The 22155-nt window shown below is 40.3% G+C and overlaps 1 protein-coding gene and 1 non-coding gene across 8 annotated transcripts in view; one reads left to right on the forward strand and one right to left on the reverse strand.

Moving 5' to 3' along the window:
* The window catches only part of NSD1 (nuclear receptor binding SET domain protein 1), a 136608-nt gene that overhangs the window by 9623 nt on the left and 104830 nt on the right, over positions 1 to 22155 (forward strand). The window lies entirely within an intron of this gene.
* Positions 5674 to 5746, reverse strand: TRNAG-CCC (transfer RNA glycine (anticodon CCC)). Its single transcript has one exon. It is a non-coding gene; the product is annotated as a tRNA-Gly (tRNA).

The raw sequence follows: 22155 nt of genomic DNA on the forward strand, positions 1-22155 counted from the left end.
GAGTGTGGAGGAAGGCATGCCTGGAGTAATCTGGAAGAACTTCATAGAGGGTTATATATAATTTGAGCAGAGACATGCCAGTAAGTAAGAAGGAATAGCATATGCAAGTGGCAGGAAATTCTTTGATAGGAATCTGAGAGGAGTGGGGTTGTCAGGAGATAAAGTGTAAATATAGGCCTTGTATTCCATGCTGTAGGGTTGAATTTTTATGCTATTTCCATTCTACTATGATGTCTTTATTACTGGTCTTCATATAGTTTTTCTCTCCAGTCTGTCTGGAGAGACAGACAAAATTACCTCTGACCTCCAAAATGAGAAAACTAGGTCTCTGGTTAAAGCTTTATCTTCAGTGCCTCACTCCTCTCCCCATTTGCCTAACAAATAAGCCCAAATTCAGTGTCCTCTTTGATAGGACCTCATCCCGACTTTCCCAAATCTCATATGCTACACCCAGGGAATCCTGGCAGGGTTCAGCCAGGCTGAACTGTTAGCCTTTGTCTCCCTGACGTGATTCATCTTTTTGCATCTTAACAATGTGTAGCATGGTGCCTTCTTTGTAGTAGACACATATATTTATGGAGTAAAAGAATGAATGGTGGGGCTTGCCTGGTGGCGCAATGGTTGGGGGCCCGCCTGCCGATGCAGGGGACATGGGTTTGTGCCCTGGTCCGGGAGGATCCCACATGCCGCGAAGCGGCTGGGCCGGTGAGCCATGGCTGCTGAGCCTGCGCGTCCGGAGCCTGTGCTCTGCAACTGGAGAGGCCACAGCAGTGAGAGGCCCGCGTACCGCAAAAAAAAAAAAAAAAGAATGAATGGTGCTATTCCAGAGATACAAGTTGGGAATGGGAGTAAATTTTAGGTAGGAAGGTGATGAGTAGACTGTGAATGCTCATCCTCAATGTACCAAATTTCAAAACTTCAGTGATTTTTTTGACTTTATCTCCTCATGCATTTAATTTCTAAGGGCTTTGAATTTGTGCTCCCTGTATCTCAAGCATTCATTTTTCTCTCCATTCTCACATTTAGTCTCTTAATTAAGGATATTAAATCATAATAGTTTTAACTTGGATAGATCCCTTGAGAATGTACTGTGCTACCTGTTTAGTAGAAGTCCCTTTAATCTCTCTGAGGCCCAGTTCCTCATCTCTAAATTGGGCGAATACTGTGTAGCCTACATGTTTGAAAGGATGCAACAAGATAATTTATCTGAAGCAGCTAGCACAGTGCTAGTTCTGAAGTAGGTGCTCAGTAAGTGATGCCTATTATTATTATATGCCAAGAGCCAAATGGACATTTGGAAGAGTTAGTTGTGAATTTTGAGAAACGTATCTTTGCACTTTTGCTTTTTTCTCTATTCTTGTAAACTGTTCTTCCTTAATCGGTAAGATAAAGGCATTAAGTATTTTTTCTGTTTTTGTTTAATAATCAGGAGAATTTGATCCATTTTTTTGTTTGGTAATCAGGAGAATTTGATTTGGGCCATAGGATCAGTATCTCTCTGCACTCCAGCTATTAAGTAGTTTAACTTTATTACTTGTTGCTTTTTGCCGGTTTTCTTTTGTCATGGATATAAATGTTTCATTTCCACCCCCTGGTTTTCAGGAGAGACCACCTCTTTTCTGGTGGTGGGTTTGATTTTCACTGAATGATCATTTCTGAAACTTTTTTAATGATCTCAAAATGTAGCCTTTTGAAGAAATTGCTATGAATAGTTTTAGTTAGAAAAGTAATATAAATTCATGGTAAAAGTGAAAAATGGAACATTAAAACAAAAAGGAACTTTATTTCTGTCACCCTTCATATGCTCCCTCTTTTTTTTTTTTGGGCGGGGGGGCCCACACTGTGCAGTTTGTGGGATCCCAGTTCCCTGACCAGGGATTGAACCCCAGCCCTCTGCAGTGAAAGCACAGAGTCCTAACCACTGGACCACCGGGGAATTCCCAGTTGTCACTCATGTTCATTCTTTATATTTTATTAGAATTTTCTTTGTGTTTATGTACCTTTTTTATCTTTTGGTAACACGAATGGCCTGATAAACATATTTTTGAATACCTAATGCGTTGAGGATATCCATTCATATGAGCATGTAGGTAGATCTCCATTTTTTTATTATTGAAATTTTTATTGAAATCACTAAGTTCACATGCTGTTGTTAGTTGTTAGAAATAATACAGAGAGATCCCATGTATGTTTTGCTTGATTTTGCAATGATAATGTTTTGCAAAAACACCTAATATCACAACCAGGATATTGACATTGGTATAATCTACCAATCTTATTCAGGTGTCCCAGTTTATGTTTTTCATATTTTTTTTTAAAGAAAATTCTATAGTTCTATAAGGACATATTCCAGATGTCCCTGGTTTTACTTGTACTTGTTTGTGTGTATGTACTATGTTAAGTTCTCTGCATTTTTATTGCCTGCGTGGGTTTGTATGTGCACTACCACACTCAAGATGTTGAACACTTTTAATGCCACAAGGATATCTTCTGTGGTCCTTTTATATCACACCCATCTTCTTCCTGGCAGTTCCTCCTCCAACTTTTGCCAACTACTAACCTGTCCTTTGTTTCTAAAATTTTGTCATTTCAAAAATGTCCGTAAGTGGAATCATGCAGTATATATATAGCCTTTTGGGATTGGGTTTTTTTCATTTAAAATTCCCTGGAGAGTCATCCAAGTTATTGAGTATATCAATATTTTATACCTTTTTATTACTAAGTAGTATTCCGTGATACGTATCTACCACAGTTTGTTTAACCATTCACCTGTTGAAGGACATCTGGGTTTATTCTAGCTTTTGGCTATTAGAAGTAAAAGTGCTGTGAACATTCATATACAGGTTTTGTGTGAACATAAATTTTCATTTCTCTGGGATAAATGCCCAAGAGTACCATTGCTGAATCATATGGTACTGCATGTTTACTTTTATAAGAAACTGCCAAGCTGATTTCCAGAGTAACTGTACTATTTACATTCTCACCAGTAGTGTATGAGTGATCCAGTTTCTCTTCCTCCTCACCATCATTTAGTGTTTTCACTATTTGTTTTAACATTTTTTTTTTTTTTTCTTTGCGGTACGCGGGCCTCTCACTGCTATGGCCTCTCCCATTGCGGAGCACAGGCTCCGGACGCTCAGGCTCAGCGGCCATGGCTCACGGGCGCAGCCGCTCCGCGGCATGTGGGATCTTCCCGGACCGGGGCACGAGTCCGTGTCCCCTGCATCGGCAGGCGGACTCTCAACCACTGTGCCACCAGAGAAGCCCTGTTTTAACCATTTTGATAGTTATGTAATGATATCTCATTATGGTTTTTGTTTTTAATTTATTTATTTTACTTTCTTTTTTGGCTGTGTTGGGTCTTCGTTGCTGCACACAGGCTTTCTTTAGTTGTAGTGAGCGGGGGCTACTCTTACTGCGGAACACAGGCTCTAGGCATGCGGGCTTCAGTAGTTGTGGCTTGCGGGCTCTAGAGCGCAGGCTCAGTAGTTGTGGTGCACAGGCTTAACTGCTCTGCGGCATGTGGGATCTTCCCGGACCAGGGCTCGAACCCATGTCCCCTGCATTGGCAGGCAGATTCTTAACCACTGTGCCACCAGGGAAGCCCTCATTATGGTTTTTATTTGCATTTCCCTGATAGCTAATGATGTTGAACATCTTTTGTTTGTTTGTTTGTTTTTGTTTTTGCTGTACACGGGCCTCTCACTGTTGTGGCCTCTCCCATTGCGGAGCCTGCGCAGGCTCAGCGGACATGGCTCACAGGCCCAGCCGCTCCGTGGCATGTGGGATCTTCCCGGACCAGGGCACGGACCCCCGTGTCCCCTGCATTGGCAGGCGGACTCTCAACCACTGCGCCACCAGGGAAACCCTGAACATCTTTTTGTGTGTTTATTTCCCATCTGTATATCCTCTTTGGTGAAATATATTCATGTCTTTTGCCCATTTTCTAATTGGATTGTTTGATTTTAATTGTTGAGTTTTGAGAGTTCTTTATGTATTCTAGATGATCTACATTCTTTATAATACCTGTACACAAGTCATAATTTTTAAGTATTGTTTCTACTTTTAGATAACTTATTAAAGAAACAATAAAATCATACAGACTTGTGGGTTCCCCTTAATAAATTGGAACAGATTTTAGTGTTCGTTACTGTTCTTAGGTGAAATTACTTTATTAAGGCCTCTAAAGTTCTTTTTACATGTCCAGTGACCTTACATAAAATATCAATACCATAGTACTGTGTTAAAGATTGTTGGAAGGATAAAATCCATTTTGGAGGATGAACAATTATATTTACACATTAGATTAAATTAAAAATAATTACTGGTTATATGATGTCTCCCCATATACCAGGCAGAATCTGAAGGTAGTCTTTCTTTGTAAATTACTGAGGGTATATTCCTCTTGGCATCTCTAATTTCTCTTGATGCGGTAATTGGAGCTGTTGGGGATCCCTGGTGAAAGTCGGCAATGTTCAAGTTTTATCTATAGCCAGTAAAAATAATAGACATCAATGCCATGCTAATAGTTATTGGATTATTATATCCAAAGGCATTTTTTTAACATTTCAGTTGGTTCAATGGACAATGTATTGAATCTAATCAGCATATGAAGAAAAAACACTTCCACCATGCCATGATCTGTAAAGAATTGCAGAGCAGTTGTTGAGAGGTAATACAGTTCTACATTTGAAGTGCTTCCTTTTTTTTTTTTAAACATAGTAGAGCTTTGAGGCAGAAGTGTTATAGTGCAGGTAATTAAACCACTGAAATTAGTTCTTTGGTGGAGCAGATATTAGAGTTTTAAGTAAAGTCTTGGTAGGTACCTTATTAATTTCATAGTAATGTCTGTGGAATTATTTCCTAAGGATAAACTGCTGGTAGGGGAATTATCAGGGCAATGGGTTAAATGTTTTGTCTCAGATGTACCTACTTCTTTATGGCTTTCCAAAAGGAGTGTACCATTTCACACAGTTCTAAATAGTGTATATACGAGTACAGCATTTTCCTCCCTTTGATAGCATGCCAACTTTGATAGCATTGATGTTTTAAGTTTTTTACTTCATTAAGTAGGTGTATACTTCTACCGCAAGTTTGATTTTATTAATACAACTTTATTGTTGAAAATTATTTCTTTGTTTCTTGTTTGTGTTTCTCCTGTGGCCTTTGCTGTCCATATCCTTTGCTGACTTATCTGTCTGGATTGTAGTGTTTTATAGCCATTATCCTTTTATCTTACAGACATAAATATTTCTTCTCAGTCTGTTTTTCATTTTAGTTAATTTTCTATAGTTGTAGACTCGAAGTTTCATTTTTCATGTATCCAGATCTGTTTGGAGTAGTTTCTTTTATCGATTCGAAGCTTCTATATGTTGGATAAACCAACTTTACACACTTGTAAAAATTTGAAGAAATTCTGTCTGCTACAGCCTTAAATTGATCTAATAGGGATTTTATTTTAATATCCAGCACTGTGCTGATGATAATTTTTATAGTCTTTAATTTTCTTTTTGAAAACAAATTCATATAGCTGTGCAAGGAATGTTTCCCTTTGTATTAGTTATCTTTTAAAAAAAATATTTATTTATTTGGCGGAGCTGGGTCTTAGTTGCGGCACGCAGGATTTTTCTAGTTGTGGCATGCAGGCTCTTAGTTGCGGCATGTGAGATCTAGTTCCCTGACCAGGGATCGAACCCAGGCCCCCTGCATTGGGAGTGCAGAGTCTTAACCACTGGACCACCAGGGAAATCCTGTATTAGTTATCTATTCTGCCTAACAAATTACCCTCAAACTGAGCAGTCTAAAACAATAAACATTTCTCTCACACAGGGTTAGGAATCAGGGAGTGGTTTAGCTGGATGGTTCTGGCTCAGTCTCTCACGAGATTACAAGCAAGATGTCCATCACTGCTGCAGTCATCTGAAGGCTGTAGGATCCTTGTCCAGTATGGCTCACTCATATGGCTGTTGGCTGAAGGAGGCCTCAGTTCCTTGCTATGTGTGCCTCTCCATAGGGCTGCTCACAGTATGTAGCTGGCTTCCCCCAGAGTGAGTTGTCCAAGAGAGGAGAGACCTAGCAAGGAGATCCAAGGAGATACAATGTGGTAGGGGAATACCCTGAAGTGTGGATCACTGGGGGCCATCTAGGGCAACTGGTTACCACGCCCACCCAATAAGAAATAAGTAGTTTTAATTAAAGGAGAAAGCTTAAGTATACAAAGTAGTGACACTTTAAAAAACGTATTTATTTATTTATTTATTTTTGGCTGCTCTGGGTCTTAGTTGCGGCATACATGATCTTCGTTGTGGCATGCAGGAACTTTAGTTGTGGCATGAGGACTCTTACTTGCGGCATTCGAACTCTTAGTCGTGGAATGCATGTGGGATCTAGTTCCCTGACCAGGGATTGAACCTGGGCCCCTTGCATTGGGAGCATGGAATCTTACCCACTGGACCACCAGAGAAGCCCCATTAACTTTTTTTTTTTTGCGGTTCGTGGGCCTCTCACTGTTGTGGCCTCTCCCATTGTGGAGCACAGGCTCCGGATGCGCAGGCTCAGCGGCCATGGCTCACGGGCCTAGCCGCTTCGCGGCATGTGGGATCTTCCCGGACCGGGGCATGAACCCGTGTCCCCTGCATTGGCAGGCGGACTCTCAACCACTGTGCCACCAGGGAAGCCCGCCCCATTAACTTTTTATTTTTATTTTATTTTTTTAATAAATTTATTTATTTATTTTTTGGCTGCATTGGGTCTTCGTTGTTGTCTGCGGGCTTTCTCTAGTTGCAGTGAGTGGGGGCTACTCTTTGTTGCGGTGCACAGGCTTCTCATTGCAGTGGCTTCTCCTGTTGTGGAGCACAGGCTCTAGGCATGTGGGCTTCAGTAGTTGTGGCTCACGGGCTCTAGAGCTCAGGCTCAGTAGTTGTGGCTCATGGGCCTAGTTGCTCCGCGGCATGTGGGATCTTCCTGGACCAGGGCTCGAACCTGTGTCCCCTGCATTGGCAGGTGGATTCTTAATCACTGTGCCACCAGGGAAGTCCCCCCATTAACTTTTTAAAAAATTAATTAATTAATTATTATTTTTTGGCTGCATTGGGTCTTTGTTATTGTGCGTGGGCTTTCTCTAGTTGTGGTGATCAGTGGCAGCTCTTCATGCAGTGTGCGGGCTTCTCGTTACGGTGGCTTCTTTTGTTGCGGAGCATGTGCTCTAGGTGCCTGGACTTCAGTAGTTGTGGCACGCGGGCTCAGTAGTTGTGGTGCACAGGCTTAGTTGCTCCGCGGCATGTAGAATCTTCCATCCCCTGCATTGGCAGGCAGATTCTTAACCACTGCGCCACCAGGGAAGTCCTAGTTTTAATTTTTTTTTTTTTTTTTTTTGCGGTACGCGGGCCTCTCACTGTTGGGGCCTCTCCTGTTGCGGAGCGCAGGCTCCGGATGCGCAGGCTCAGCGGCCATGGCTCACGGGCCCAGCCGCTCCGCAGCATGTGGGATCCTCCCGGACCGGGGCACGAACCCATGTCCCCTGTATCGGCAGGCGGACTCTCAACCACTGCGCCACCAGGGAAGCCTCTATATTTAATTTTGATAAAATATACATAGCATAAAATTTACCATTCTAACTGTTTTTTTTTTTTTTTGGCTGTGCTATGTGGCTTGCGGGATCTCAGATCCCCAACCAGGGATTGAACCCAGGGCCGTGGCAGTGAAAGTCCGGCATCCTGACCACTAGGCCACCAGGGAACTCTCCATCCTAACTATTTTGATGTGTACAGTCAAATAACATTAAGTGTGTTCACATTTCGTGCAGCCATTCTCCAGAACTCTTTCCATCTTAGAAAACTTACCAATTGAACAACTTGCCACTTTCCCCTTCCTCCCAGCCCCTGGTAACCACCATTCTGCTTTCTGTATCTGAATTTGACTGCTCTGAATACCTCATGTAGAATTATACAGTATTTATCTTTTTTGTGATTGCCTTATTTTACTTAATGTGATGTCCTTAAGAGTTCACCCATGTTGTAGTCCGTGTCAGAATTTTCTTCCTTTTTAAAGATTTTCTGCTGTATACCACATTTTCTTTATCCATTTATCAGTCGATGGCCACCTTTTGGCTATTGTGAATAATGCTGATATGAACATAGGTGTACAAATACCTCTTCTGGATTCAGTGGGGATTCTTCTTTTTTTGGGGGGCGCATCATGCAGCTTGTGGGATCTTCGTTTCCCACCCAGGAATTGAGTCTGTGCCCTCAGCAGTGAAAGTGTGGAGTCCCAACCCCACGGGACTGTTTTAACATTTTGAGGAATGGCCTGACTGTTTTTGCACAGTGGCTGTACCATTTTACAGTTGTGATTTCTTCATATTCTTGCCAACATTTGCTTTTTTTTTTTTTTTAAGCCATCCTGGTGAGTGTTACATGTTATCTCATTGTGGTTTTGATTTATATTTCCCTGATGATGTTGAGCATCCATTTATGTGCTTTTTGGACATTTGTATAGCTACTTTGGAGTCTGTGTTGTAAATCCTTTGCATATTTTTTAAAAATTGGGCTATTTTTATTGTTGAGTTGTAGTTCCTTATATATTCTGGATTAAGTCCCTTATCAGATATGATTTGCAAATATTTTCTTCCATTCTGTGGGTTTTTTCATTTTCTTGATGGTATCCTTGAAGCACAAAATTTTTTTTGTTCTCTTGTTTTTTAAATGTTTTTGTATTTGGCCATGCCGTGCAGCTTGTGGGATCCTAGTACCCTGTTCAGGGATCGAACCCTGGCCATCAGCAGTGAAAGCACAGAGTCCACTGGACCACCAGGGACATTCCAAAGGTTTTTAATCTTGATGAAGTCCAATATATCTATTTTTTTTCTTTGCCTTGTGGTGTCATATCTAAGAAACCATTGCCTAATTCAAGATGAAGATTTACTCCTGTGTTTTCTGCTAAAAGTTATGTTCTTACGTCTTACACTTAGGTCTTTGATGCATTTTGAATTTTTGTACATGATGTGAGGTAGGGGCCAAACATCTTTTGCATGTGGGTACCCAGTTGTTCCAGCACCATTTGTTGAAGACTATTCTTTCCCTATTGAATGGTCTTGGCACCCTTGTTGAGAACAGATATAGATTTATCTCTGGGCTCTTAGTTCTGTTCTGTCGATTTATGTGTCCTTTTTTTTTTTAAGATTTATTTATTTATTTCGCTACATCGAGTCTTAGTTGTGGCACGTGAGATCTTTATTGTTGCGTGCAGAATCTTTTTTAAAATAAATATTTATTTATTTGTTTATTGTTGGCTGTGTTGGGTCTTCGTTGCTGCGTGCAGTCTTTCTCTAGTTGTGGCGAGCGGTGGCTTCTCTTGTTGTTGAGCACGGGCTCTAGGCATGCGGGTTTCAGTAGTTGTGGCACGTGGACTCAGTAGTTGTGGCTTGCAGGCTCTAGAGCGCAGGCTCAGTAGTTGGGGTGCACGGCCTTAGTTGCTCCATGGCATGTGGGATCTTCCCGGACCAGGGCTTGAACCCATGTCCCCTGCATTGGCAGGTGGATTCTTAACCACTGCGCCACCAGGGAAACCCTGGCAGGCGGATTCATAACCACTGTGCGATCAGGGAAGTCCCTGTCATTTTAATTATAATATGTCTTGGTATAGATTTGTTTGGGTTCATCTTGTTTGGGACCCTCTGTGTTTCTTGTACCTGGATATCTGTTTACTTCGTGAGGTTTGGGAAGTGTTCAGCCATAATGTCTTCAGATATACTTTTGTTCCCCTTTTCTCTTCTCTTTCTGGAATCTCTGTTATGTTTAGATTAGCACGCTTTATATTATCATAGGTTTCTTATATTGCTTTCAGTTTTTTTATCTGGCTTTCTGTCTGCTGTTCTGATTGGGTGATTTCCATTATTCCGTCTTCTGCATTATTCAGTCTGCAGTTTATTGTCTTTAGCTCAGGTTTTATCCAGCAAGTGAGTTTTCTAATTTTTCTTGGCTCCTCTTTATAGTTTCTAGTTCCTTTTTACAGTAATCTACATTTCTATTGATAGCCTTTCTTTTTTTACGGTAATCTACATTTCTATTGATAGCCTTTCTTTTTTTTTTTTTTCTGCGGTACGCAGGCCTCTCACTGTTGTGGCCTCTCCCGTTGTGGAGCACAGGCTCCGGACGCGCAGGCTCAGCGGCCATGGCTCACGGGCCCAGCCGCTCTGCGGCATGTGGGATCTTCCCGGACCGGGGCACGAACCTGTGTTCCCTGCATTGGCAAGCGGACTCTCAAACCACTGTGCCACCAGGGAAGCCCTCATTACCTCTTTTTTGAACTCAGTGTCTATTAGACTGAAGAGATCTGTTTCATTGTTCCTTCTTTCAGGAGAATGCTCTTGATCTTTTAATTGGTAGTGGTTCTTTTGCTTCTCCATTTTACTTATATTTCTCTTACTCTATGAGTTTAGGAAAACAGTTGTCTGCTGTGGTCTTAGAGGGGTATTTTTATGTGGGAGTGTCCCTGTGTAGCCTGCATAGGTTTAGTATTTTTTGGTGTGAGGGCTGTTTTTAGTATGGATGCCTGCCACCTCTTTCCTCAATGTGTGCTGGCCGATATCCCCTTGATAGGGGGTGTAACTGGTGTTGTGGTGACCAGAGCCCACACTGGAAGTTGAGCGGGGCCTCCTCTTTGCTCTGTGGTTGTCACAGCCCTGTTAGGGGCAGAATCCGCTCCTTAGTTTTTGGAGTAGAAGGTCCCAGATCCGTTTCTAAGCTGCTGTGTGAGGTCGGCAGGATTGGAGCGCTTCCACTGGGAGAGGAGCTACTGAGTATTCCTCCACTGGAGCTGTCCACCAGGGAGCGCGCTCTGTGGTGTCACCTGAAACCCATTGTGTGGGCTCACAAAGTACACTGTTGTTGGCACTGTCCTTGTTCCCTGCTCAACCTTAGGAATGCTGGCAATAGACCCTGGTGACCCTCAGGTGCTGTGTTTACAAAGCCACCAGCACAGATCCACCAGCTCAGATCCAGTGAAGTCAGGTACCAGGACTGGAGTAGTCGCGCCATGTGAGCTATGGAAGCAGCCTGGACCCCGGCCCAGCCTCCGCGTGCATACTCCCGCACAGCCCACAGCTGCTAAGGCCAGACCTGTCCCAGCCTCAGGGGCACCCGTTGTCTACTCATGTCCCACAGTCCGAGTTTACAAAGCCAGCAGCCTTGCCCTTTTCTTTTTTTTTTAACATCTTTATTGGAGTATAATTGCTTTACAATGGTGTGTTAGTTTCTGCTTTATAACAAAGTGAATCAACTATACATATACATATATCCCCATATCTCCTCCCTCTTGCGTCTCCCTCCCATCCTCCCTATCCCACCCCTCTAGGTGGTCACAAAGCACCGCTATGATCTCCCTGTGCTATGTGGCTGCTTCCCACTAGCTAGCTATCCTTGCCCTTTTCTTTCTTTCTTTTTTAAAAATAAATTTATTTATTTATTTATTTTTGGCTGCATTGGGTCTTTGTTGCTGCATGCGGGCTTTCTCTATTTGTGGTGAGCAGGGGCTACTCTTTGTCGTAGTGCATGGGCTTCTCATTGTGGTGGCTTCTCGTTGCAGAGCGCGGGCTCTAGGCGTGTGGGCTTAAGTAGTTACGGCATGCGGGCTCAGTAGTTGTGGCACATAGGCTCAGTAGTTGTGGCTCACGGGCTCTAGAGCACCTCAGTAGTTGTGGCGCACAGGCTGAGTAGCTCTGTGGCATGTGGGATCTTCCCGGACCAGGGCTCGAACCCGTGTCCCCTGCGTTGGCAGGCGGATTCTTAACGACTGCGCCACCAAGGAAGCCCCTCTTTGCCCTTTTCTTGATTAAGCATTTGCTTGGTTGTTCCAGACCTTTTTAGTAGTTTCCCCAGTTCTCATAGTTTTTTGTGTAGTTCTTTGTGATAGTTTTTCCCTTGTTCATCTGCTATTTTTGTGGAGGTACTGGCCCTTGAAGTTCCCTACTCCCTCATTTCTTCTGTTGTCACTCGAGACACGTTTGACTGTTAGAACCTTTCCTCAAAATATTTTTGGAGTTTATTTTTTGTAATAGTCTTCAGACCTTGTTTTTATTAGGGAAAATCAAGTAAGGATTGAATCTGGTGGAGAAGTTAAACTAATAGATCGCAGTTTAGGTTCTACATGTGGTTTGGAATTAACATGAAAGGTTTTTATCATGTAATATGTAGAATTGACTTGTTAATGGTAGTTTTTGACAAACTGCAGATAAATCTGGCCACCACCTGTGTTTGTAACAGCCCTTGAGCCAAGAACAGTTTTTATGTTTTTGAATGGATGAGACAAAATCAAAAGGAAGATATTTTATAACATGTTAAACTAATATGAAATTCAGATCTCAGTGACCATGTATGAAGGTCTGTTGGAATAGTTGGGAAAAAGACTATGAAATATTTACTGTTTGGCCCTTAACAGAAAAAGTTTATCGCTCTACTGTGTATATTATCCTAAGAGTTATTAAATGGTCTTGTAAGGACAATACTTGTTTACAAGTTCTGGTGTGTATGTCAAAATACTATTTTGTTCATAAGCACATCTCATATTTTAAGTTTTAATGAATGAAAACAGTAATTCATTAGTTAAATTAACTACAAATACAACTTTTCTGGTTAATCGGAAGGATGTTTATAGGTAGTCTGATATTCATATTGTCATTTGGTTAGCATTTCTTCTTACTCTCTTAATACTTTTCCTTGGTTTTCAGAAACGTGGATAAAAAGTTCTGTGTTCCCATAATACTGTTACAGCATTTTTCATAATATGTTTTGATTATTGTTCTGTCCTGTATCCCCGAGTAAACTTACAACTTCAAGCTTGGGATTGTGTTGTCTTTATTTTGTATCCTTGAGTCCTACTACAGTTTCTCATAAGTAGGTAAGCAGCAGATATTTTTAGGAGGAAAGAATGAGTATTGTTAGAGAAATATCTAGGTCATTTCTCATCTTGATCCTCCTGCAGAGAGGAAAGCTAGATTTATACTTTAGAGATATAAATTAAAATAAGTAGGGACTTTCCAGAGACTGAGTCAGTTGTAGGAAATTATTATACATTCAAGGCACCAATAGCCAAAATGGTTATTTGGTTTTTAACTTATCAGTGTATAGCTTGTACATATTTATTATTTTATTGATTTTGTTTTTGGGCTGTGTCATCAACTATATGGTCACAAAAGATTAAGATTAGTTTTCTGTGGTGAGTAGAAAGATAATTTGAATGCATGTATGTTATAGAAAGTAATAGCATTTAAAAAGTCTCATTCAGGGTAATTCTTGCAAGGGCAAATAATCTTAAAGCTTTGACAGTAATATGTAGTATATCATTTAAACCACGTGGAAAAGGATATTTTGTATGTCATTTAAAATAATAGGCAGGGTAAAGTTTTAAAAAATTAATCTCCAGAATGGCAAGTGATATATCCTGTCTGCATTTTACAGTAAAGCTTACTTGCGATGTGAACATTCAAATTAGAAAATTCTACTTTTTCTTCATTTCACTGTCTTCAAACTCAGTGTTTTGAAATTGAACTGTTTAAAACTATTCTTTCAGTTTTTATCATTGCAAATCCAGAACACTGTCTGCATTTACCTGAAATGTTTAAAATAGGTTTTGTCATTACTTTTCCTGATTAGTACAGTATAAATCTAAAAGGATTGTCTTGGAAGAGCTTATAACAACTTAAAAATTTTTTTAAATGTTTATTTTGCAAAAAATCCTCTGGTGATGAGCTCAGGATTCTTTCACTCTAGAACTTAGTCCAGAGCCCAGGCCCAACTTTTTGCATAGAGCAAGATGATGGGTACCCAAACTTTGGGGATTAGTCAGAATTGAGCTTGACAATTAATGGTGTCACATTGGAAATTTGGTTTTGGGTTTCTCAGTAGTAAATGGAGGTAATACCCACCTATTAGCATTTATTGTAATTCCATTTATATTATATGTAAAAAGGCTTGGCACATGGTTGAAGGTTCTCAGAAATGTTTTTTTCCTGTAAACCTGAGATTCAACTTGGTCCCAATTTTTAAAATGTCAAGATTTTTCTTTAAAAATTCAAATACTGGCCCACAAACATTGGGTTTTCAAGTTATGAATGTTACCTATTAGCTCAACATACTTACTTGACTCAGTAGACCTAAGACCTTTGGGCTCTTCCTTCATCATTCAAATTGGTGTTTGAGCCTGTTTGTTCACCAGAAACTTTGGATACACAATTTCCATAAATCCAGCAGGTTTAGCTTTGAGAATCTAAGAAATGTGCATAAAGTGTGAGACTTGTTTTCTGTTCCCTTCATATTTGTATCAGGAGCCTCTTAGCAGATGCTATGGCTTTTCTTTTCTCAACTGCTCTTTGTATTTTGTTATTCCTATTTCTTTGTGGGAGTCAAACCATACACCACTGAAGGAGATTAGTTAAATTTCTGGAATATTCCTAGTAGACTACTGGCAACTGGAGGAGAAAGTGCACACTGGCTATGATTTTTAAATATGTGTGACACTTCAGCAGATGCTTTGCACCTTTGTGCATTCAGACTTTCCCTTTGCATTGCATGCTCTGTTTTCCCACCTACATATAATTACGACTTAAAGTTGCTTTATGTTGCAAGGACTGAAGTGGAAGATAAAAACTTTTACAGTATCTCATTATTTTTTAAATCTTTCATTTATTCGTTCATTATTCAACAAATATTGAGCATTAACAGTGTGCCAGACAGTATTTTAAGCACTGGGAATAAAGTGACCCTCATGGATCTTCCGAGTCCTGTGGGGAAGACAAACAATTAATAAGATATTCCACAATACTTATGTAACAGCAGTTAAACTGAGGATTAGGAAGAAGAGAAGTAGGGAATTCCCTGGTGCTCCAGTGGTTAGGACTCCGAGTTTTCACTCCCCGGGGCCCTGGTTCGATCCCTGGTTGGGGAGCTAAGATCCCTCAAGCCGCACCACAGGGGCGGGGGAGAGGAAGAGGAGAAGTGTAGGGAACTCGTAGCATGCATCCTGGGGAGACTTGATCTAGTTTGGTGCTCAGGGAGTCTTCCTTAAGAAAGTGATGTGGAGACTGGGAATCCAAAGTTAACTGGGACATAAAAGGGGCTGGGAGTGTGGTGATGAGAGTAGGAGAGAGGAATTTTTTTTCTTGGCATGTGCTAATATCTTTTTATTTTTTAAATTTTTATCGAAATATAGTTGATTTATAATGTGCTTCAGATGCACAGCAAAGTGATTCAGTTATACATGTATTCTTTTCCATTATAGATTATTACAAGATAGTTCCCTGTGCTTGTTGGTTATCTATTTTATATGTAGTAGTGTATGTATTTTAATTCCAAACTCCTAATTTATCCCCACCTCCCTTTCCCCTTTAGTAACCATAAGTTTGTTTTCTGTGTCTGAGTCTGTTTTGTAAATAAGTTCATTTATATCCTTTTTTTTTTTTTTTAAGATTCCACATATACAGGACATCATATGATTGTCTTTCTCTGCCTGACTTCACTAGTATAATAATCTCTAGGTCCATCCATGTTGCTGCAAATGGCATTATCTCATTCTTTTTTATAGGGGAGAAAGGAATTGAAAGAGCATGTTAGGCAGAGGAACCAGCTTGAGTAAAGGCTACAGTAGTTTCAGTAATTGTGCGAAGTCTGTGAGCTTATGATCGAATCCTGGACATCCTGAGGGTCTGCCATTCAGGTTTCCTTTCTTTTTTTCTTCTTCTTCTTTATTTAAATTCAGTATTAGATTGTGCATTCACACTGACTAGGGTGAGAGGAAACTCTTTATACGAATGCCCAGATTTTCCTCTCTGCTCTAATTATACTCTCTCAAGATGTCTTCCAAAGAAATATTTATTTCAGTTAAGATTTTAGAGTCATTCTTTTTTGTTTCCTGCTTGAAAATGGTATTACTTATTACATTTGTAACACTTACATGTTTTATTTTAAAAGATTTAAAAATTTTTATTTATTTATTTATTTTGTCTGCTCTGGGTCTTCGTGGCGGCACGTGGGATCTTTAGTTGCAACATGTGAACTCTTAGTTGCGGCATGTGGGATCTAGTTCCCTGACCAGGGGTCGAACTCAGGACCCCTGCATTGGGAGTGCGGAGTCTTAGCCCTGGACCACCAGGGAAGTCCCTAAAGATTTTTTTTTTTTTGATGTGGACCATTTTTATAAATTTATTTATTTATTTGCGGTACGCGGGCCTCTCACTGTTGTGGCCTCTCCCGTTGAGGAGCACAGGCTCTGGATGCGCAGGCTCAGCGGCCATGGCTCACAGGCCCAGCTGCTCTGCGGCATGTGGGATCTTCCCAGACGGGGGCACTAACCCGTGTCCCCTGCATCGTCAGGCGGACTCTCAACCACTGCGCCACCAGGGAAGCCCTATAAATTTATTTTTATGTATTTATTTTTGGCTGCATTGAGTCTTTGTTGCTGCACGCAGGCTTTCTCTAGCTGCGGCGAGTGGGGGCTACTCTTCGTTGCGGTGTGCAGGCTTCTTTATCCATTTGTCTGTTGTTGGGCGTTTAGGTTGCTTCCATGTAGTGGCTGTTGTAAATAGTGCTGCAATGAACATTTGGGTGCATGTGTCTTTTTTTTTTTCTCCGTGTGTCATTTTGAATTATGGTTTTCTCTGGGTATATGCCCAGTAGTGGGATTGCTGGGTCATATGGTAATTCTATTTTTAGTTTTTTAAGGGACCTCCGTACTGTTCTCCTTAGTTGGCTGTATCAGTTTACATTCCCACCAGTACTGCAAGAGAGTTCCCTTTTCTCCACACCCTCTCCAGCATTTGTTGTTTGTAGATTTTCTGATGATGCCCATTCTAACTGGTGTGAGGTGATACCTCATTGTAGTTTTGATTTGCATTTCTCTAATAATTAGTGATGTTGAGCAGCTTTTCATGTGCTTCTTGGCCATCTGTATGTCTTTGGATAAATGTCTATTTAGGTCTTCTGCCCATTTTTGGATTGGGTTGTTTGTTTTTTTAATATTGAGCTGCATGAGCTGATTTTATATTTTGGAGATTAATCCTTTGTCTGTTGATTCATTTGCAAATATTTTCTCCCATTCTGAGGGTTGTCATTTCTTCTTGTTTGTAGTTTCCTTTGCTTTGCAAAAGCTTTTAAGTTTCATTAGGTCCCATTTGTTTATTTTTGTTTTTATTTCCGTTACTCTAGGAGGTGGATCAAAAAAGATCTTGCTGTGATTTCCGTCAAAGAGAGTTTTTCTATGTTTTCCTCTAACAGTTTTATGGTGTCTGGTCTTACATTTAGGTCTCTAATCCATTTTGAGTTTATTTTTGTGTATGGTGTTAGGGAGTGTTCTAATTTCATTCTTTTACATGTAGCTGTCCAGTTTTCCCAGCACCACTTATTGAAGAGACTTTCATTTCTCCATTGTATATCCTTGCCTCCTTTGTCATAGATTAGTTGACCATAGGTGCATGGGTTTATCTCTAGGCTTTCTATCCTGTTCCATTGATTTATATTTCTGTTTTTTTGCCAGTACCATATTGTTTTGACTACTGTAGCTTTGTAGTTATACTCTGAAGTCAGGGAGTCTGATTCCTCCAGCTCTGTTTTTTTTCCCTCAAGACTGCTTTGGCTATTCGGGGTCTTTTGTGTCTCCTACAAATTTTAAGCTTTTTTGTTCTACTTGTGTATAAAATGCCATTGGTAATTTGATAGGAATTGCATTGAATCTGTAGATTGCTTTGGATAGTACAGTCATTTTCACAATATTGATTCTTCCAATCCAAGAACATGGTATATCTCTCCATCTGTTGGTATCATCTTTCATTTCTTTCATCAGTGTCTTTTTTTTTTTAATTTTATTTATTTATTTTTATTTTTGGCTGACTTGGGTCTTTTGTTGCTGCACGCGGGCTTTCTCTAGTTGCGGTGAGCAGGGGCCACTCTTCGTTGCAGTGCGCGGGCTTCTCATTGCGGTGGCTTTCTTGTTGTGGAGCATGGGCTCTAGGCGCGTGGGCTTCAGTAGTTGAGGTGTGTGGGCTTCAGTAGTTGTGGCACTTGGGCTCAGTAGTTGTGGCTCGCAGGCTCAGTAGTTGTGGCGCATGGGCTTAGTTGCTCCACGGCATGTGGGATCTTCCCAGAGCAGGGCTCGAACCCATGTCCCCTGCATTGGCAAGCGGATTCTTAACCACCGCGCCACCAGGGAAGCCGTCATCAGTGTCTTATAGTTTTCTGCATACAGGTCTTTTGTCTCTGTAGGTAGGTTTATTCTTAGGTATTTTATTCTTTTTGTTGCAGTGGTAAATGGGAGTGTTTCCTTAATTTCTCTTTCAGATTTTTCATCATTAGTGTATAGGAATGCAAGAGATTTCTGAGCATTAATTTTGTATCCTGCAACTTTACCAAATTCATAGATTAGCTCTAGAAGTTTTCTGGTGGCATCTTCAGGATTCTCTATGTATGGTATCATGTCATCTGGAAACAGTGACAGTTTTACTTCTTCTTTTCCAATTTGTATTCCTTTTATTTCCTTTTCTTCTCTGAGTGCCGTGGCTAGGACTTCCAAAACTATGTTGAATAATAGTGACGAGAGTGGACATCCTTGTCTTGTTCCTGATCTTACAGGAAATGCTTTCAGTTTTTCACCATTGAGAATCATGTTTGCCGTGGGTTTGTCGTATATGGCCTTTATTATGTTGAGGTAGGTTCCCTCTTTGCTCAGTTTCTGGAGAGTTTTTATCATAAATGGGTGTTGAATTCTGTCAAAAGCTTTTTCTGCATCTATTTAGATGATCATACGGGTTTTATCCTTCAATTTGTTAATATGGTGTATCACATTGATTTATTTGCATATATTGAAGAATCCTTGCATCCCTGGGATAAATCCCACTTTATCATGGTGTTATGATCCTTTTAATGTGCTGTTGGATTCTGTTTGCTAGTATTTTGTTGAGGATTTTTGCATCTATATTCATCAGTGATATTGGTCTGTAATTTTCTTTTTTTGTAGTATCTTTGGTTTTGGTATCAAGGTGATGGTGGTCTCATAGAATGAGTTTGGGAGTGTTCCTTCCTCTGCAATTGTTTGGAAGAGTTTGAGAAGGATGGGTGTTAGCTCTTCTCTAAATGTTTGATAGAATTCACCTGTGAAGCCATCTGGTCCTGGACTTTTGTTTGTTGGAAGATCTTTAATCACAGTTCCAATTTCAGTACTTGTGATTGGTCTGTTCATATTTTCTATTTCTTCGTGGTTCAGTCTGGAAAGTTATACCTTTCTAAGAACTTGTCCATTTCTTCCAGGTTGTCCATTTTATTGGCATAGAGTTGCTTGTAGTAGTCTCTTAGGATGCTTTGTATTTCTGCAGTGTCTGTTGTAACTTCTTTTTTTTAAAATTTATTTATTTTATTATTTTATTAATTTATTAATTTATTGTTTCTGACTGCATCGGGTCTTCATTGCCGTGTGCAGGCTTTTCTCTGGTTGTGGCGAGTGGGGGCTTCTCGTTGTGGTAGCTTCTCTTGTTGTGGAGCATGGGCTCTAAGTGCGTGGGATTCAGTAGTTGTGGCTCGCGGGTTCTAGAGCACAGGCTCAGTAGTTGTGGCGCACAGGCTTAGTTGCTCCATGGCATGTGGGATCTTCCCGGACCAGAGCTTGAACCCGTGTCCCTTTCATTGGCAGGCAGATTCTTAACCACTGTGCCACCAGGGAATCCTGTAACTTCTCCTTTTTCATTTCTAATTTTACTGATTTGAGTCCTCTCCCTCTTTTTCTTGATGATTCTGGCTAATGGTTTATCGATTTTGTTTATCTTCTCAAAGAGCCAGCATTTCTTTTTATTGATTTTTGCTCTTGTTTTCTTTGTTTCTATTTCATTTATTTCTGCTCTGATCTTTATGATTTCTTTCCTTCTGCTAACTTTGGGTTTTGTTTGTTCTTCTTCCTCTAGTTCCTTTAGGTGTAATGTTAGATTGTTTATTTCAGATTTTTCTTGTTTCTTGAGGTAAGCTTGTATTGCTATAAACTTCTTCCCTCTTAGAACTGCTTTTGCTGCATCCCATAGGTTTTGGATCATCGTGTCTTCGTTGTCATTTGTCTGTAGGTATTTTTTGATTTCCTCTTTGATTTCTTCAGTGATCTCTTGGTTATTTAGTAACGTATTGTTTAGTCTCCATGTGTTTGTGTTTTTTTTTCCTTTTAATTGACATCTAATCTCATAGTGTTGTGGTCTGAAAATATGCTTGATATGATTTCAATTTTCTTAAATTTACTGAGGCTTGATTTGTGACCCAAGATATGATGTATCCTGGAGAATGTTCCATGTGCACTTGAGAAGAAAGTGTAGTCTGCTGTTTTTGGGTGGAATGTCCTATAAATATCAATTAAATCTATCTTATCTATTGTGTCATTTAAAGCTTGTGTTTCCTTATTAATTTTCTGTTTGGGTGATCTGTCCATTGGTGTAAGTGAGGAGTTAAAGTCCCCCACTATTATTATGTTACTGTCGATTTCCTGTTTTATAGCTGTTAGCCTTATGTATTGTGGTGCTCCTATGTTGGGTGCATGTATATTTGTAATTGTTATATCTTCTTCTTGGATTGATCCCTTGATCATTACGTAGTGTCCTTCCTTGTCTCTTGTAGCATTCTTTATTTTAAACTCTATTTTATCTGATATGAATATTGCTACTCAAGCTTTCTTTTGATTTCCATTTGCATGGAATATCTTTTTCCATCCTCTCACTTTCAGTCTGTGTGTCCCTACATCTGAAGTGGGTCTCTTGTAGACAGCATATATATGGGTCTTGTTTTTGTATCCATTATAGCAAGCCTGTGTCTTTTTTTTTTAAGCCTGTGTATTTTGGTTGGAGCATTTAATCCTTTCACATTTAAGATAATTATCAATGGGCTTCCCTGGTGGCGCAGTGGTTGAGAGTCCGCCTGCCGATGCAGGGGACGCGGGTTCGTGCCCCAGTCCAGGAAGATTCCACATGCCGCGGAGCGGCTGGGCCCGTGAGCCATGGCTGCTGAGCCTGCGCGTCCGGAGCCTGTGCTCCGCAACGGGAGAGGCCACAACAGTGAGAGGCCCACATACCGCAAAAAAAAAAAAAAAAAAAAAAGATAATTATCAATATGTATGTTCCTATTACCATTTTCTTTATTGTTATGGGTTTGTTTTTTGTAGGTCCTTTTCTTCTCTTGTGTTTCCCACTTAGAGAAGTTCCTTTAGCATTTGTTGTAGAGCTGGTTCGGTGGTGCTGAATTCTCTTAGCTTTTGCTTGTCTGTAAAGCTTTTGATTTCTCCGTCAAATCTGAATGAGATCCTTGCTGGGTAGAGTAATCTTGGTTGTAGGTTCTTCCCTTTCATCACTTTAAATAAATCATGCCACTACCTTCTGGCTTGTAGAGTTTCTGCTGAGAAATCAGGTGTTAACCTTATGGGAGTTTCCTTGTATGTTATTTGTCGTTTTTCCATTGTTTCTTTCAATAATTTTTCTTTGTCTTTGATTTTTGTCAATTTGATTGCTATGTGTCTTGGCGTGTTTCTCCTTGTATTTATCCTGCCTCGGACTCTCTGTGCTTTCCTTTCCCATGTTAGGGAAGTTTTCGACTATAATCTGTTCAAATATTTTCTCTGGTCCTTTCTCTCTCTCTTCTCCTTCTGGGACCCCTATAATGTGAATGTTGTTGCGTTTAGGCTGTTTTCATTTCTTTTCATTCTTTTTTCTTTATTCTGTTCCATGGCAGAGAATTCCACCATTATGTCTTCCAGGTCACTTATCCTTTCTTCTGCCTCAGATATTCTGCTATTGATTCCTTCTAGTGTATTTTTCATTTCAGTTATTGTATTGTTCATCTGTTTGTTTGTTCTTTAATTCTTCTAGGTCTTTGTTAAACATTTCTTGCATCTTCTTGGTCTTTGCCTCCATTCTTTTTCCCAGGTCCTGGATCATCTTCACTATCATTATTCTGAATTCTTTTAGTGAAAGGTTTCCTATCTCCCCTTCATCTAGTTGTTTTCTGGGGTTTTATCTTGTTCCTTCATCTGGTACATAGCCCTCTGCCTTTTCATCTTGTCTGTCTTTCTGTGAATGTGGTTTTTGTTCCACAGGTTGCAGGACTGTAGTTCTTCTTTCTTCTGCTGTTTGCCCTCTGGTGGATGAGGCTA

The sequence above is a fragment of the Globicephala melas genome, chromosome 3, assembly GCF_963455315.2.
Source record: "Globicephala melas chromosome 3, mGloMel1.2, whole genome shotgun sequence".
Classification (NCBI taxonomy): Eukaryota; Metazoa; Chordata; class Mammalia; order Artiodactyla; family Delphinidae; genus Globicephala; species Globicephala melas.